Genomic DNA, 18,288 nt, shown 5'->3' with positions numbered 1-18,288 from the left:
CAGAGACAGGCAGAGGGAGAAGCAGGCTTCATGCAGGAAGACCGACATGGGACTCGATCCCAGGACTTGGGGATCACACCCTGAGCAAAGGCTGATGCTCAACTGCGGAGCCACCCAGGCATTCCAATATTCTAATACTCCTATTAAAATCTATTTGTTAGTGTTCTAGTTACAAAGCTTCATGCTTTTAGGTGAGTTGACCCATCAGCTGGCACAATATTTTACTGTTTTCAGAAATATATAATATGTAATATTACAACAGAAAGACCTGTATATTTCATAATATTAAAAAACAATCTTTTACTTTTGTTTGGAAAATCGTAACTTCATGAGAAACTGCTTCTTAAAATGAACTGAAACCACTCAGTAGCAGGTCATTAATAATGTGTGTGGAAGTTTGTTTCATAAAGCAGAACAAGTAAAGAAATAAAAGGAAATCTGGCTAGTGATGTAACATTTCCTTTTATTAATCTTTTAAAAACAATACTTCAACAAACCACACATAATTGTTACACATAATAAATATCACTCAACATAAGCATTAGCGTCAAGAGACTAGATGTGGGGTTTGAAAACAGTACTCAAATTTCTTAGGAATTAGCATAACCCGAGTAATGAATACATCCACTAATAAACCAACTCCTAAAAACCAAGACAATGCTACAAAAAAAGTAGGTAAATGTACAAGACAATTTTGCAAAGTACACATTAGCGTTAGGCCTCCAAATATTCTACATTTCAGGAAAAAAAACTGAATTTCTTTAGACAAGAATAATTTAAAAGCTGAGAGTTCAAACAAGCCCAGTAAAATCACTCTGCAAACCTCTGCCTACATCTTCATTGTGCAAGGCCATGACAGTATATTGAGAAGAGGGTTCAGAATTAAAATGTATCATTTTTTCACATCTGTGTAGCACATGCATCTCTCAAATGTATCTACTAGAGATTTGTGTATTTCCATCCTAATTTCAATATTACAATGATACTATATATTCAATATTACAGTGATATTCTACTCTAGGACAAGAAAAATAAAATTCCATATTGGAATTCTTGGATCATTTCCCAAAAGGTTAGAGGAATGCACTTTTGCTTTAGGTCAGTATTAACAATGTTCTGAGAGGCAATGCTTGACTGAGCTTAGAGAAGGGAAACTAAGGTACAGAATTTTCAAAATTACCCTGGTAGTACAGGTATTATAAAAGCTATTATTGATAACTCTTTTGCCCAAAATAACTAAGAAATTTTCTAAACACAAAATGCTAGTTATTACCACACACATTTTTTTACTTAATTTGTCCATGTTTTTATTTTTTTAAAGATTTTATTTATTTATTCATGAGAGACATAGGGAGAGAGGCAGAGACATAGGCAGAGGGAGAAGCAGGTTCCATGCAGGGAGCCCGACGCAGGACTCGATCCCAGGTCTCCAGGATCAGGCCCTGGGCTGAAGGCAGCACTAAAACCGCTGAGCCACCCAGGCTGCCCAATGTCCATGTTTTTAATTGTATCAAAGACTAGGCAACAAAAACGTTTTTTCTTTATAGTTTTACCATGTTAGGATCCCTAAACATTATTTTAGCCCTTTATATTTTTAACCATCATATAAAATTGAATTGTACTGAAACTTGCTCCCCCCACCACCAAATTCATTAACATTATAGCAGCAATAATTCACTTTTACAGAGGACTAGTATTCTACTTTACAAATATACTAAATTTATTATACTCTTGAAGACAATGATTTATGTCTGAGGGTATTACAAGTAGCATTTGTTCATAACTCCTGGAATACACCTGCTAAGAACTTTTGAGGTACACAACTAAAAGCAGAACATACTGGGTGGAATTATTGGGTCACAGTATTTTCTCTCATGACAAATTACTACCAGGAATGCATGGGCATTCTGTTTACTCCATGTACTCATCAAACTTTTTTTTTTTTGCCAACCTAATGACTATGAAATTTCAACTCCTTATGTTTTAATTTGCATTTCCCAGATTAGTAATGGAAATTGAATACGTAGGTATCTCCCGCTTTTCAAAGCTTTTATTACACCACTTTGCTTCTACTAAAGACCTATATTAGTACTTGTAGAAGAGGATTTTCGCTGTTAGAAAAAGGCAAGAAGTAGAGTCTGTTTTGAAGTGTCCATTACAGAGACATGCATACCTTGAGCAAGGAGGGTGGCATGCCAAGCTCCTTCACCAGGGGATCTATACTCAGCACCTCAGCACCAACCTGCCATAGCTTTGAACTGTAACTATGGGCTTCTGTCGTTTTCTTGGTTTATTTTGTGCATCCCTTGGCAAGATGCATCCTGAGGTATCAGAAAAGCCTATGAGAATGTTGCCTTTGGGAATGTTCAAAAAATTTTCCATATAAATTAATGGTAATTGCTTCTTCACTTCCATTTTGGCTTCCTAAGGTTTTGTAGGAAAAGGGGAAACCTGCATACAAGAAATCTCTTCTACTAATTGTCTATTGCAGTCATTTGTTTTGTTTGTATACTAATCCTTACATGTGATTCAAATATCTTTCTGTAGTAGATGGTTTGTCTTTTTTAGCCTATTAGTTGCCTATGAATGAAAAAGTTATTGGGATGCCTGGGTGGCTCAGTGGTTGAGCAAACTGCTTTTTGGCTCAGGGCATGATCCCAGGGCCCAGGGTCAAGTCCTGCATTGGGCTCTTTGCAGGGAGCCTGCTTCTCCCTCTGCCTGCGTTTCTGCCTATGTCTCTCATGAATAAATAAATAAAATCGTTAAAAAAAAAAAAGTTCTTAACTTTAATATGATGGAATTTATTAACCCTTTCTTTCCTTTATGGTAATTTCTCATTTAAGAATTCCTTCCCAGAAAAAAATAAATAAAAATAAAATAAATTAAAAAAAAAATTCCCTCCCAGGGTGACTGAGTGGCTCAGTTGGTTAAGCATCTGACTCTTGATTTCAACTCAGGTCATGATTTCGGGGTCTTGGGATCCAGCCCCACGTGGGGCTCTGCAATCAGTGAGGAGTCTGCTCAGGGATTCTCTCTCTCCCTCTCCTTCTGCCCCTCCTCCAGCTCATGCTCTCTTTCTCTAAAATAAATTAAATCTTTAAAAAAACCCAAAAATTAAATCTTAAAAAAAAATTATCCTTCCTGTTATGAGAACCAATCGCCATTAGACATGCCAAGAATGAAAGGCCTTTACTTGGACCATTTCTCAGGGTTGTGTTTGCTGCAAGCAAACCTGAAAGATGACCTAACATTTCCTTCCAGACAAAAAGCAGTTTGAGCTCCATTAACATTTCTTCTTTCATTCATGAGTTATTTAGAAGAATGCTTATTAACTGCCATGTGATTTTTTTTCTTACTAATTTCTAACTTAAATGGTCCATAGGATACTAATACTTTGAAATGTGTTAAAACTTGTTTGGTCTCAGTATGTGGTTGATTTTCATGATTCAGCTGATGTTTGCACTGACTGGATGAACCAGATGTCCACTGAATTAAGCTTGTTAATTACATTGTTCAATTTTTCTATATTCTCACCAATTTGGGGGCGGCAGCACTGTTTTCTTTCTTTTTTTTTTTTTTTTTTTTGTTTTCTTTATTAAATACTGAGGAAGATATATTTCAATCTCCCATTATGCTGGTGAAGTTAGTCTATTTTTCCTGGTAGTTCTGTTAATTTTTGCTTTTTTTTTTTGTGGTTATGGTTGTAAGTGCATACCAATTTAAAGCTATTATTCCTGGCAAAACTGAAACATTTACCATTAATAGATCAATTCTTTTCCTCTAGTAATTCTACTAGTTTTAAGATCTACTTCAAATAATATGCCAGCTTTCTTTCTACTAATTGCCTGGTATAATTTTTTCCATCATTTTACTTTCAACATTTTTTCCTTTTGTTTCCTTTCAGTCTCTGCTTTAAACCTCATAAAGCTCAGGCAGGGTGACTTCACTTATAAAAGTAGTTATTTCTATCTATACTCTCCCATGTAAGTTCATCCATCACAATAAATTCAACAAACATTACAAAAAAATAAACCCCACAGAACTGAACATTTCAAATATAAGGTATACATATATTTACTTCTAATGCCTAATTTGGTGCTCTACTCCACATTTCTTTCCTTCTCTTTTTTTGCCTTCTTTAAGATTTTTTACCCTGGTTCTGTTTTTTATAATCTATTAGTTTGGAAATTATATTTTTATTTCTATTACTAAAGTGTTACCTTACAATTTTTACCATGCATTCTTATAAAAATCCAAAGTTACCTTTAGTCTGAGTAATAAAAAGATCTTTTGAATACTACATTCAATCACCTTCTCCTGGTTTATAATAACAGGCATTTTGTAAATAACTAAAATAACTGGCATTTTGGTTCTAACTTTTATTATTTATAGTTAATAGTAATATTATTATAGTTAATTTTTATTAATTTATCTATATACTTACAACTTTCTTTGATTATTTATTCTTGAATCTCATTCTTGTTATGACCATTTTCCCTCTACATAAAACATGGTTTGCTATTAAACTTTCAGACTTTATTTACCTGAGCATGTCTTTATTTTACCCTCTGTTTAGGAGACATTTTTGCTAGCTATGGAATTCTAGGTTGAACTAGAATAGGTTATAGTTGTTAGATTTATTTCCACTGAGTATTATATCATTTCATGGTCGCCTTCTTTCACTATCATTATTAAAACCTGATAGTCCTCTAAAAGTGTTCTGTTTTCTCTTAAAATTTTCTCCTTTATTTACTTCTTTTATGTTTTCCATTTTCTTTTCTGTGTTGCATTCTGGATTTCTTCAGATGTTCATCTCTCATTATACCAATTTTTCCTTCGGTGGAGCCTATTTACTTTGATCTATTTTTTTTTTAAAGATTTTATTTATTTATTCATGAGACACAGAGAGTGAGAGGCAGAGACACGGGCAGAGGGAGAAGCAGGCTCCATGCAGAGAGCCCGATGTGGGACTCGATCCCGGGTCCCCAGGATCACGCCCCAGGCTGAAGGCAGTGCTAAACCACTGAGCCACTGGGGCTGCCCCTAAGCTACTCATTTCCAATAGAACTTTACTAAAAGCAATTCTTTGATCATGATGACTTGCGTGCTTCTGTCAGGTCCCTGGGAATAGTAACAATGCAGGATCATTTTAAATTCTTAGTTTGAGGTTAGTGTGAATTTAGTGTGTGAGGGCTAGTTTGTGGTTAACAAATCTTCAGTAGAGATTTTATTTTTCCTGCTAAGAGCAATATTCTAGAAAGATAATTTTGTCATCTCTAAGGACATGAAGGGAAAGAATATCTAGATCACTCTTCTGTCAAGAAGTTATAGTCCTGTGGGGCTCCACTGTAATGGGGAAGACTATTTCCTGCTACAGTGTTTTATCTGGGCTGGGTCTGGGCTTGCTTCCTGATACTGACTTCCATAAGGCTAAGAAAACAGAAAATCCCTTGATTGGGTAAATACCCTTAAGGCAATAGCCAGCTTCAGTACTACTCAGCTTACTGAGCTGGGTTCTCGCAGGGTTTCCAATTAGTGTTCGGTCTAAATATTCTTTACTTTTGTGCCAGGACACTGATGCATTTTATGGAGCATTTTAGGTTGTTTTCAGCAGAAAGGCTGGTCCAGGTATTTAGTTTTCCATGTTGCTGGAAACAGATGTTTATATTAGTTCCTGATGGCAGTATCACTAATCTGTTACCCTGTTTCTTAGAGCACGGTTTCTTAAATTTCTTCAGCCTCAACACACTTAAGGAATTGGACTCACTCCTCTATCAGTCTAAGAGTTGCTCATTATGACAGTAATTCCCAACTGGAAGTAGGTAGAGGACATTTTCCTGGAGGTGGAAGGTAGTTATCAAAACTTGTGTACTTTTTTTGTTTTAAAGAGGATGTTTCATCCCTTTTAAAAATCATATTCATTAAAGACAGGAAAGATATCTTAACCCCTTAACTATGATTCAGGCTTGTCATTATAAACAGACTTGGTAAAGAAAAGTTATAGGAGGGCAGCCCTGGTGGCACAGTGGTTTGGCGCCGCCTGCAGCCCAGGGTGTGATCTCGGGGTCCTGGGATCGAGTCCCAAGTCGGGCTCTCTGCATGGACCCTGCTTCTTCCTCTGTCTGTGTCTCTGCCTCTCTCTCTGCCTCTCTCTGAATGAATAAATAAATAAATAAATAAATAAATAAATAAATAAATAAATAAATAAATAAAGCTTTAAAAAAAAGTTATAGGAGTTATTTGAGTATATAGGACTATTTGCCACTTTATTAGTTATTTCTCAAATCAAGGTGTTCCATGGATATACGCTGGGGGCCAAGGGTTTTTTTGCAAATTTTCATTTTGTGCTTTTATTTCAGTAACAGTATAAAAATGTATTTTACTATTTTCAAAGAGAAAGACTTATTTTTAAAAGCTACTTCAGGAACTAAAGTCAATGATTCTTAAAATGGGATCTGTAATTCTTTTCTTTAAAAGAGATCCATGTATTATTCAAGGTGAGAAATACTGCTCCACACTGAAAGGCTTCACCTTGCTATGCTTGAGTTACTGGATTAATCTTCTTAAGTTCATTATATCCGAGTTTTCATTTGTACTGCACTCACTGTACCTGATTATGCAGGTGTGGGATCCCTTATCTAAAATCCTTGAGGGCAAATATATTTGAGAATTCAGAATATTATGGAGTTTAGAAAGGAACTACAATGCAAATATGTTATGTCAGTGAGATGTGAGGCAGAACTCCATAATGAACATTTTAATATTTCCGTAGCAAAATGCAGATTCACTAAGAAAAGGGTAAATAAAGACCATCAATAGTTTTACATCAGTTCAGATCATATTTTGCTACTAAATAACACTATGAAAAAACTTTGGTATTCAGAGCATTTTGGATTTCTCCATCATTAACATGGAATTATATACTACCATTATCTGTTACAGACTAGAAAGCAAAAAAAATTTTATTAGAATTTCATATAAGATCACAGTAAGTGCAAAGAGCTCACCTTAGGGTGCATGAATTTAATGCATAAGCTTTGATAATTTTTCTCCCAACTATTTAGGGATCTCTTTTTGTCCATTTGTGGTTTAATAGTTGAGGATACAGAATAAGTAACTTCCTGATAAACAGAAAATACATATTATGAATTCTAAAATGTCAGAAATACCTAAATGTATACAGATATTTAAACTATCTTGCAATGTGGAGAAAAGGTAGAGAAAGAGAAGTATAACATATATACTCTTCAGAATAACCTCAGACCTCCTTCAAAGAAGATTAAAACAAAACAAAAACAAAAACACCACAATCCTTTTACTCCTACTATATTCATGCCTCTGTGGCCATATTTTAGCATGGAATCTAACAACTATGGCACAACTGTAAAATCAAAGGCTTCCTCTTTGAGAAAGGAATTAATACATGTAATACCAGGAGATATTTAACAGAAACTTGAGGAGACAGTATAGCTGAAGTTAAAATTGTGAAGGATAAGCAATTTCATATTATAAAAAAAACAGTAAAATCTAAATCACTATTCTTGATATTATAATCACATCTGGGGGCAGTAAAGCAGAGAGTTAAGAACTTGAGCTGTGAAGAGATACTGCCTGGGTTCAAATCCCAGCTGTGTCACTCAATAGGCTATAAGACCTATCAATTTAGAATTGTAATAGTACTGACTTTCCTAAGACTGTTAATACAAATTACATGAGAATATAAAGCACTTAGAAAAGTGCTAGAGGGGATCCCTGGGTGGTGCAGCGGTTTGGCGCCTACCTTTGGCCCAGGGCGCGACCCGGGATCGAATCCCACGTCGGGCTCCCGGTGGAGCCTGCTTCTCCCTCTGCCTGTGTCTCTGCTTCTCTCTCTCTCTCTCTCTCTCTCTCTCTCTCACTGTGTGCCTATCGTAAATAAATAAATAAAATAAAAAAATTAAAAAAAAGAAAAAAGTGCTAGAGAGTAAGTGCATGATGAATACTAAGTACAGAGATGATTATTATTACTGTTATTAATTTTTAAATTTTATTTTATTTTACTTTATTTATGATAGGCACACAGTGAGAGAGAGAAAGGCAGAGACATAGGCAGAGGGAGAAGCAGGCTCCATGCACCGGGAGCCCAATGTGGGATTTGATCCCGGGTCTCCAGGATCGCGCCCTGGGCCAAAGGCAGGCGCTAAACCACTGCGCCACCTAGGGATCCCCTGTTATTAATTTTTAAAATCATTATTAGTTTCCTTCCTAAGGTAGATTTATAAATGGTACATCTTATAAATACAAAAATTAAAATACAAAATCAGTAACAACACTTTATGCTTTGAAATTTAAAAAAAAAAAAAAACCTTAACTTTAAGAATGGGTTTCCCTTATGACCAATGACACTGGCAAGGCACCTGAAATGAGGACTTCTCAGAAGAGTGCTGCAATAACAGTTTCATCATTCTCTTTATGATTCGACTTTCACTTCCTTATTCTATTGGTTTCCATGCAACTTTATGTTATATCAATATTTTACCAATCATGCTCCATGAGAGAACTCTTCTTCAAATCTTTCTAGTTTAAATAAACTAAAAGAAACTAAATCATATAAACTTTTAGAACTTTTTTTAGTATTTTGTTATTAATGGCCTCCAAAAACTCTAAGTTCATGTATTAACAGCTCTGCTTGATGCTAACATTCTCATAGACAAAAAGAGAATTTATAAAAAATAAAGAAAATGCACTACCTCTAAAGTTTAAAAAAATATTGAATTTTCACTAGTAATGACGTTCTCAGTAACAAAAAGAAAAAATATAGTGGCAAATATGTTATAGCCAAAACTGAACAGAAATTTAAAGATCTACATATGCAGTACATTCTTTTGTATCCAAAGGATTCATTATCTACTAGCCTTTTACAGGATTCTTATCAGGTTAGAATATTCAAGATAATAATCTCTTCTTTGAAGATATTATAGTATTGTGATTCCAGAATAGCTATAGTACTTGAAAAATATGGGTTCAAAAAAAAGAGAAAAATATGGGTTCATAAAAAAATGGGTTAATGAATATAAAATTTACTTAACAACGTGCCAAATCAGGCTCTCGGTCCAGCAATTCCCATGAATATGAAACTTTTTAAGTGCATACTTTAGTAATACAGATCCATAGCTATAAATAAGGAATAACTGCAATTAACTCAATTCTATTAATGATGTGTTTAATACTTCTAAAAAGTGCTTTTCAATACTATTGAGTCTCCTGATGTTATATTTTTCAATTTTAATTTTTTATCTTACCTATATTACAGTTCTTCAAGTCCTAATCTAAGACACTATTTGTGAAATAATTTTTTAATTGTTAAAAATTTATTTTGGGGGCACCTGCGTGGCTCAGTGGTTGAGCATCTGCCTTCAGCACAGCACGTGATCCCTGGGTCCTGGGATCAAGTCCTGTGTCGGGCTCCCTGCAGGGAGCCTGCTTCTCCCTCTGCCTGTGTCTCTCTCTCTTTGTGTTTCTCATGAACAAATAAATAAAATCTTTTTAAAAAACTAACAAAAATTTATTTTTAATTCATTATATTACCTAGGAATTCTCATTAGGAAATTTTAAAAAAGCACCAAAAAATATTCAGATCAAAATAAAATATTAGTCAATTCTTGATATCCCAAAGCAAATTTATTCCAATTTTTTTCCTTGCATGCCCCCCAGCAAATCATTGAATATTTCTTTTCTTAGTGTATTTCCTAAATTTACTCAACAGCAATAAGATCATAATAAGCTCAACATAAAATATTTTATCAGTTTACAAATACTAGTTATTTTGTAAATCTTAAGAGTTCCTCATTTTCTTAAAAAAAGGAAAACCCGAAAAGAGTAATGAGAAAAATCAATTTTGCTGTTAAAAGTTTTTACCACACTAGAATGAAAAGGCACTATGCCATCTGTTATGTTTTACCAGAACTGGGAAGAAGATGAAACCAACACTTGAGCAATTGCACAGAAAAATCCTGCAGAAGACTTGCTGTCAGTCCTAGGCTAAAAGCAAGGGATGATTAACCTTGAACAATATGGCAGCATCTGACCTACAGCATCTCAGAAAGTTATTTCTCATCATTTTCACTATTCTAGTCTAGCTTTCTACTTAAAATCAGTCTCATTATAAATACTTTAAACATGTGAATTCATCAAGCATGTGACAAATGAATATTATTTTTTGGTTATATTTAATTATATGCATTTACAATTTCTAATTTTATCTTTTTACATGGCCTTAAGAATTTGGAAACTTTATTTTTATTGACTTGCCTTCTTTCCTCCTACCAATAACTTAATGTCATAAGTAAATCAAACAATCCTGCAAATGTCAAAAGAGCCACCAAAGAGTAGGCCCCATCTTAGATTTGTGGCTTTCCTATCCTACTTTAAAGTAACCAATATAAAAAACTATTTGACTTGGGGTAAGACAACTCTAGCAAGGGGAAATAGTCATTCACTTTAGTCAGATCACTAAACACTGTTTTCCAAAGAAAAAAGCAAATCTACCACAGAGACATGGCATAGTACAGAATTCCAAAATGTTTGTGATTTTATTAGCAGGGCCTGGCTATTATCTCAGTTCTTTACCATAATTTAAGCTTTCTCTGATAAAGATAAACACATAAAAGAAATTTCCATTCAATTTCTCTCTCCTTTCCTTACCTCCAATCTCCTTGGGAGTAAACTATTTTCATCAATTAATTAACATAAAATACCTTTTCTCAACCCTGGAAGCCACAGAATTATATTTCCTGGATTTATTCAATAGTATAATAAGTTCATTATATTAAGCACAACATAAAATATTTTAGCAGTTTACAGATAATTATTTTCTAAATCCTAAGAGCTCATTTTTAAAAAAGGAAAATTTTACTCCTGTTAATTTACCACACTGAGAGTAAAAACAAAATATAACATTTATTGAGCACATACTATTTGCAAGGCACTGTGTAACAAACCTAACACACACTAGAACTTTAATGATATTCCATTAACTCAAAATATCTGATGTTGGTAACCCCCAGGAAAGAAAAAAAAATTAGATGTATAAAAAGAAGGAACTCAATCTTTCCCTTTGAGTAACAATAACATCTTTGTTTTGATTAAGATTCTCTATTATAAATAACTGTCATCCCATAAAATCCAATACTGAGAATTGGAGGGTCGATTCAAATACCAAATGTACTGCAAAAAAAGACGTGTGTTTGACTATAATGCTACATGATGTCATGTATCCAGGACAACTGAAGCATTATGGTCTCTTAGGGATAAAACTGCCTCTTGGTCATAGATTTAGGTGACACAGCATGTGATCCATTGTCTCTACACAAAAAATGTGTGCAGCTGCATTTTCCAGTCAAGAAAGGGCGGGAAAGGGGAGGGGGGATGCAGAATACAAAAGGGTCAAAGATTTGTTTCATAGGGAAACTGTTTTTTCAAAATGGTTTAAAAAAAAAAAAGAAATAAAATTGAGTGAAGGAAATGACCTTTCTTGAACTAATGCTAAAAGCAGAAAACACTAAATCTGAGGGAACAAATTCTATTGTAATCTCCCACTGGATCCATTTTTCTCCTCCTCCTAACTTGCCCAGGTACACGGTATAAACAATGATTTAAATCCATCTCTATCTAAATAATTTTGTGCTACTTGTACACAGTACATGGACTTCCCCTACACATTGTTGCAGTATTTGTCTCTTTAAAAAAGTGTCTCAGTTGTTCATCAGTTTCTTGGGGAAGTTAAAATGAAGCAATAGCTTTATAAAAAAATAAAAAATGAAATACATTTGCTTCTAACCAGTAAACAAACCAGGTATTTTCTGTATAAAGACCAAACACTTTTCCTTAAAACGAATGCTGGCATGTAACTTTGCCTTTCACACACAGAAATCCTGATTTAAAAAAGCAGTACCACAAAGATCTGATAAGGAAAATGGTTAGTTCTAATATCAAATGTTTTTAAAAAACTGATGACAGGGATCCCTGGGTGGCACAGCAGTTTAGCGCCTGCCTTTGGCCCAGGGCGTGATCCTGGAGACCCGGGATCGAATCCCACGTCGGGCTCCCGGTGCATGGAGCCTGCTTCTCCCTCTGCCTGTGTCTCTGCCTCTCTCTGTGTGCGACTATCATAAAAAAAAAAAAAAAAAAAAAAAAAAAACTGATGATAAAATAACTTGAAAACTTCTAATACTATCTAAAACATAGCACTAATTTACTTTACATGTTATTAAATATGATAGGGGAAAAAAGCACTACTAGCTCTCAGAGTAAATCCAGCCTAGAAGATCCATCTTTTCTCAACCATTGGAACTGCCATCAATGTGACATCCAAAGGAAAACACATTAAAGGCTGGAAAACACTGACAGCACAGAAATAAAAAAAAATAAAAATAATCACTAGTGGAGGAAAACATACATGCCATCTAGAAGTCATATCACCTATGCGACAAACTATACAGTAATCAGTTCACTAACCAACCAGCCCTTTGGTCCTCTGACAGTTCTATACCAGCCACACTGGAAAAGTAGTGTTTGTTGCAAGGAACAAAGTTACAGAAACCTGAAAGTCAACAGATCTAATGTCCTAAAGTACACAAGTAAATTTGGTTGGCATCTGAATACAAACAGTAAGTATTCTGTGTCATCAAAATTTATTTATATAGAAATTACCTTTAATGCTTTGAAATAAGCCATAATTAGTCAGTCATGCAGTAAATCTCCCACAATTAAACTGTTTCACTGAAAATAGGCATATTTTAAAGGAACATTCAAAATTTGAAATAAATTTAATAAATGCAGAAAATGATATCTTACTAACAGCCTTCTATATCAAATTTGGAGAGCAAACGTAAAACTTAGGACTCTGACAGTTGATTTAATATACGGATTTTATATGTAATTCTAAGAACAGCACAAGTGTGATTAATTAAAAGTATGATATAAAGTAAGTACATTTTATTTTTTTAAAGTACTTAAGACTCAACTGACCCTCTATCTGTAATTACTGATATTTAGTAGTGATATTTATGCTAAAATTGCATCACTACTAGTAGATAGGATCAGCTACTGAATGGATGTTAGTTCTATTTGATATTACAGAGAATACTGACAGCAAAATGGCTGCTTTTTTTCTTGGAGGTAGATCAATGTTTGTGGTTGTAGTGATGGAGTGTGTATGTGTGTATTTGTGTTTTGTTTTGATCTCTTGAGTTTGACTTGTGAGATATTCAAATATAGTCATTTGGGATAGATGTGATTTAAAGTTCAGAAGACAGGGCAGCCCAGTTGGCTCAGTGGTTTAGCGCTGCCTTCAGCCCAGGGCCGGATTCTGGAGACCCAGGATCAAGCCCCACGTCAGGCTCCCTGCATGGAGCCTGTGTCTCTGCCTCCCTCTCTCTCTCTCTCTCTCTCTCTCTCTCATAAAAAAATAAAAATAAAAATAAAAAAGATTTAAAAAAATAAAATGAAGTTCAGAAGACAGGTGTGGTCTGGGGATAGATTTTGGAGAAACAGTTAAATCTGAAACCTGCCAATTTTTCTCCATTTTCACAGTCACAACAATAGTCCAGATCAATACCATTTCTGATCCAGACTGCTATAATAGTAGTCTACATGAATGGTACCCCTTATAATCGTGTTCTGCAAAAACATACACAGTGGCTCTGACAGTATTTTTTATATCAGTCTCCTCGTATCTATGCCTGATCCTCTATTTATCTATTCTCTAGAATATAATCTCATAAAATGCAAATCTGACATGGTCCCTTTCTTCCTTAATCCATCAAGGGGACCCTTAGGTCCAAACACAGTATATGAGATCTGGCATAATGTAGCCCCTGTCTAACCTCTCTGGCCACACCTTTTGTCATTCTTTCCCAGGTTCTCCTCATGTTAGAAGTCTGAATAGGCCCATGCTTTCCCCTCCCCCAGGGCCTTTAGAAATGTTATCCTTTGCCTGACACACTCTTCATTTCACCTAGTCCTGACTGCTATTTATCATTCACATCACAGCTTACAAATCTTAAGTGAAACCTCAACATCCCAGACTAGAGAGGGTCCTAAATTCTGCCTTTCCCTAATATCCTATACTTTTTGATAACATTTATCACCCAAGATGGCTTACTATGTATCTTTCCAAACCGAATGAAAGCTACATAATGGCAGAGATGATTGGTCTGTTTACTGCTCAAGTATTTGTTGTCTGTCAGATCTTGGTTCTAGCTCTACTACCACATAACTTGGACATCTATAAAATGAGATGGTTGGATTTTCATTCTATACTAACCTAACTACCATCAAAAACTGAAATTTGAATATTACCAGCTTTCCTCAGATATATATATATATATATATATATATATATAGTAAAACCTTTACATCCTACCCATATGTACATTTGCTATGTGTATATATAAATCATGTACACAGGAGTTATGTAAATGAGAGAGCTAGTACTTATATAAAAAAGTTCACTAAATGCTCATTGATAGTCAGGAACTGTTTTAAGTGCCTTACCAGTATTAACTCTTTTAAAATCTTAACAACTCTACCAAGCAGTAGCCATTATTAGTACCCATTTTATATGTGGAAACAGATACAGAGATTAAATGGTACGTTCATTATCACAAACTCTAACATAAAACAAATGGGATATAGGCTCAGGGAGTATGGCTCCAGAACTCACATTCTTCACGCTACTACACTAGCTGCCACCCTGCCTATTATTCCGATAAGTACACGAATGAAAAAAAGTACATACTATCATAAATACATCTTATTCAGCATCTGTATCCTCAAGCTAATCCTCCTCTACTTAAAGTTAGTTCAAACTAGACTACCTCTGTCCAAATACTTCCTGTGCATTTCTCTATTTATATCCTTGCTCCTGCTATTCCAACATCTGCATTGTCTACCTTCCCTACAACCATTCAGCCAAATCCTAATGACAAATCCTCCATGCAATTACTACCAGAACTTCTTTTAGAGATGTTTATTTCTCCTACTATGTTCCAATTGCATTTATATGTCCTTTAAAAAAAAAACAAAACACCAAAAAAAAAATGGTGGTTATTTGTATCAATAGCTCAAAGCAAACAACAGAAATGAAATTACTTTATAAACACTAAAGCTCTATGCCTTAAAAAAAGAATTAATCCAGAATGAAGAGAGAGAGAGAGAAAGAGAACAATGGATACAACAACCCTAAGTAGAGTACTGTAAAAAAGTATACTTTGGCTCTCAGTTGCTACCAAGTAGATTAGACATGCAAAGCCCAAATTATACCATATTCTTAATTTTTTTCAACTAAACAAAGGAGATTTTTCCCCCAAAGAACAAAAATTTGAAAGGTAAAATATTACATTCATTAAAAAATATTTACTGAGCAATTAACATTCAAGTACAGAACACTATGCTAGATAACATTTTTCCATTCTGCTGTGAGCCTTTCACTTCTTAAATTTTAGTGCTCCACTTAAGTATTTGGAAAATAGTATCAGAAAACTTTTTAAGCATTAATCATTTTAATTCCATTTGAGCAATATGCTAATTGGAAGTAGTAATTAAAGGAAGTCTAGAGTAAAACCATTTGTATGAAGCACTACTAATGGAAAAGTCTACAAAAACAAAGAAATAATGAGTTTATTAAAGGTAATGATAAACCATTTGTAAACCTCTATTATAACTAAAAAATTCACCTTACCTAAACCCATTCCTTGGGGAAAGCTGGTTCCTACATTCTGTGTTCCTATACTAGTCTTGAATCTATGTCTAGAACGGTATGCCTCATACTACAATTATTTATTTACATGTATCTGATTCCTAACAAAGTATTTGTTATTTGTTAAATAAGTATCTTTACCTTGAACTTTTTGTTCTTCTAAACATCAATCAAGAGACTATCCCATTAAGCTTTCTGATTATTTCATACTTCTGAATTACTATCTCACAGAAAGGAAAAATCAACAAGTTCTCAAAACCCTAACCAATTCTTCCTCCATAATTTAAGAATAGCCCTAGGTATAAATGATGTAGATTAGCTTCTAAATACTGCTAAAGCATTAAATGTCAAAGCACTAACACTTGTGTATTTACAACTGTAAAATAATCCCATGACCCCTTCAAATTTCCCAAAGGATCTTTAATAGACTTTTAAATGCTCTCAACTAAGAAGAAATAATTAGGGCAGAACAACAGGTTCAGAGTGCTATGACATATAAAATTAATGGACAGCATTAAGTGGTAATAATTTTAGAAGTAGTAAGTTTTTTTGCCAAGATTTTTTTGGGGAAAAAAAAGATAACCACTCCTTTAAACATTTCAGGAAGATTACAGAAAACATCAGCTGTGGTGGCAGCAAATTTTTGATTCCTCGTGAATCTTAACATAAAACAAAGAGCAACTAGAGAGCAAACCAAAAAACCTATGGGTAACTTTTATAACAACTATTTGACAGTCTCACCACAAACCCCATAATACAAAGGACGAAACAAACCACCAACAGCCCCAACCTTTTTTCCCCCAACTCTGCCCCCAAACTGTTTTCTATTGGTGTCTAAGTGAGAGAAAGCAAGGAGAAGCAACAATGTGTATTAAGAACTTGAGAACAGAAGCACAAAATAGCCAAAAGGTATTCAGTGGAAAGCAGTGAGAGACAATTTGTGAGAAGCTAAGGGGTTCACAATAAGGCCTATAAGCCTGAAGCAGTCTGGTCCCCTTAGGATGCTTGAAACTGGCATGTGGGGGGGGTGGGCTATCTTCCAAGACAGAGCCTACACTTAATAGAAAGTGTTGGGGCTGAAAATAAAATTGAGCAGGTTATGGACAAACAAGATAAAGGAAAGAGAAGGTCCAAATAGAAGTGTCAGAGTAGAACAGAGCCAGGAAATCTCAGAAATCTATCATTTTTTAAATGATGCACAAAAACAACAGAAATCTGTGAAGTTGGAAGAGCTATCTGAACTAAGCCTCCTCCCAGAAGTTCAAGAAAACTATTTTGATATAAAGAAACCAAAGTATTGAGGTTGAATATCATACAAAATTACAATAAGAAAAAAGAAACAGGAAAATAGTCAAACCCACAGAAGCAAGGCAGAGGGGGAAACGAGTTGTTCAATAGGTATTAAGTTTCCATTATGCAAGATTGAGTAAGTTCTAGAGATCTGCTGTAAAACGTAGTGCCTATAGTTAACAATACTGTATTGTGTTTAAACATTTTGAACAGGGTTGGTCTCATATTATGCATCCTTACCCACCACCCCTCTGCACAAAGTAATAAATTATTTATTTTATAAAATAATATTTTATTATTTATAATAAATAATAAACAACATAAATAATATTTAATAAATAATAACATTTATTATTAATAAATGTATAAAGTTAATAAAATAAAATAACATTCTACAATGAAAGCATGCCAGAAAGGGATGCTCACAGGAAAGATAAAAATGAGTTTATATTTCAAAATGAACTTAAAAATATTATACAAAACATGAAAGAAAAACCTGTATCAAAAGCTCAGAAATAAAGTGACAGCATTCAGGAAAGAGTCTGAAATAAAAGGGAAAGAATAATTTCAGAAAAAATATATAAAAGGTATTTAAAAGTTGATTTAAAAATAAACCTATAAGGTAAAGCCTTAAGAAAAACAGAAGGTGAAAAGAAAACAATCAAAAAGAAATGAAGAAGATGGGTGCAAGCTTAATTATAGTGTCTAGGGATATATACTTGATAATAGAACAAAAAAGAAAATTAAGAGAAAGTGCTGGGGCTGAAAATAAAAGTCAGGAGAAGCAATTATTTTTTGAAGTTAAGTGAGTTATGTTTGGGAAGAGGCATATATAGAAGTGCTTCTAAGGTGGCTGGCAAAATTCTATCCCTTAACCTGGAAGATGGTTACAAGGGTCTTACAATAATTCAATAAGCTACACATATGTTTTCTGCATTTACATTTTATTTTATAGTAAAAAGGATAAAAAAAGAATTTAGGAAAATCAAAAGCTACTTTTAGGTATCAATAGACAACAGTAACAAAAAACTTGGGAGTAATCTTCAAACCAACTTCATAAAATGACATGGCAAACCAAGAGACAAAAATTTCCACAATGTTTTGTCCTTATGTTTGGCAAACAGGATGAGGAATCAAAAGTCTATTGTCTTATATATAGTACCTACCTGTTCTGTTTCGTACATGTAACACATACTTTAAAAAGTATCTCACACTGATTCTTAGAACAAACTGCAACTAATAGTTAAAATGTATAAAAG

General features: G+C 34.1%; 1 protein-coding gene across 7 annotated transcripts in view; it reads right to left on the bottom strand.

Annotated features, from left to right (window-relative positions):
* The window catches only part of FOXN2 (forkhead box N2), a 63,528-nt gene that overhangs the window by 37,095 nt on the left and 8,145 nt on the right, over positions 1–18,288 (bottom strand). Inside the window, exons 2-3 of one of the 7 annotated variants that reach the window (XM_055328312.1) lie at positions 7,781–7,905; positions 7,008–7,121 (exon numbers count right to left, since the gene is read on the bottom strand). The exons of 4 other annotated variants lie outside the window; for them this stretch is intronic. The gene's annotated coding sequence lies outside the window, so the exon portion shown is untranslated. Of the gene's footprint in view, positions 1–2,173; positions 2,322–7,007; positions 7,122–7,780; positions 7,906–18,288 lie in introns of all 7 variants that reach the window. 2 more of the 7 variants (XM_055328314.1, XM_055328313.1) reach the window with 2 other exon arrangements.

The sequence above is a fragment of the Nyctereutes procyonoides genome, unplaced genomic scaffold (assembly GCF_905146905.1).
Source record: "Nyctereutes procyonoides isolate TBG_1078 unplaced genomic scaffold, NYPRO_anot_genome, whole genome shotgun sequence".
Lineage (NCBI taxonomy): Eukaryota > Metazoa > Chordata > Mammalia > Carnivora > Canidae > Nyctereutes > Nyctereutes procyonoides.
The sequence above is the reverse complement of the archived record's forward strand: the minus strand, read 5'-3'. Positions and strand labels throughout refer to the sequence as shown.